Here is a 1,088-nt window from a genome sequence, read left to right as displayed (position 1 = left end):
ATATAAATAAATATAAATAAATATAAATAAATATAAATAAATATAAATAAATATAAATAAATAAATATAAATAAATATAATATAATTTTAAACAAAAATATAAATTAAACGAACGTAAATAATATAATAATCAAAGACAAATAATAAAACAAACAAAGATAATAAAATATAATAAACAGCAAATAAACGGCGACGATAGACATTGGGGACCCCTATGAAAATAAAACAAAGAGAAATAAATAAATAATTAATAAATAAATAAATTAATTAATTAATAATATATAATTAAGTAGACAAAAACAAACAAATAGAAGGGTTTAAACAGAGAGACGAAAAAGAAGGTGTAAACAGACAGAGGCAAAGACAAAGAGACATCGCAACAGCAGCAGCAGCAAGAGCAGCAGCAGCATGAGCGGCAGCAGAAGCAGCAGCAGCAGCAAGTGCAGCAGCACCAACAGCAGCAGCAGCAACAGCAGCAGCAACAGCAGCTGCTGCTTTGTCCTCGCGTCTTTCTAGCAGCCTCTGCGGCAGAAGTAACAGCAACAACAGCAGCAGCAGCACTAACCGCACCAGCAGCAGCAACAGCAGCAGCAGCAGTAAATATAAATAAATATAATATAATTTTAAACAAAAATATAAATTAAACGAACGTAAATAATATAATAATCAAAGACAAATAATAAAACAAACAAAGATAATAAAATATAATAAACAGCAAATAAACGGCGACGATAGACATTGGGGACCCCTATGAAAATAAAACAAAGAGAAATAAATAAATAATTAATAAATAAATAAATTAATTAATTAATAATATATAATTAAGTAGACAAAAACAAACAAATAGAAGGGTTTAAACAGAGAGACGAAAAAGAAGGTGTAAACAGACAGAGGCAAAGACAAAGAGACATCGCAACAGCAGCAGCAGCAAGAGCAGCAGCAGCATGAGCGGCAGCAGAAGCAGCAGCAGCAGCAAGTGCAGCAGCACCAACAGCAGCAGCAGCAACAGCAGCAGCAACAGCAGCTGCTGCTTTGTCCTCGCGTCTTTCTAGCAGCCTCTGCGGCAGAAGTAACAGCAACAACAGCAG

General features: G+C 33.8%; 1 protein-coding gene across 1 annotated transcript in view; it reads right to left on the bottom strand.

Moving 5' to 3' along the window:
- The window catches only part of EAH_00028850 (hypothetical protein, conserved), a gene marked incomplete at both ends in the record, with an annotated part of 7,624 nt that overhangs the window by 5,377 nt on the left and 1,159 nt on the right, over window positions 1–1,088 (bottom strand). The window lies entirely within an intron of this gene.

The sequence above is a fragment of the Eimeria acervulina genome, genomic scaffold (genome assembly GCF_000499425.1).
Source record: "Eimeria acervulina Houghton genomic scaffold, Eah_scaff256, whole genome shotgun sequence".
NCBI classification, from domain to species: Eukaryota; Apicomplexa; class Conoidasida; order Eucoccidiorida; family Eimeriidae; genus Eimeria; species Eimeria acervulina.
This window is presented reverse-complemented; position numbering and strand designations above follow the sequence as displayed.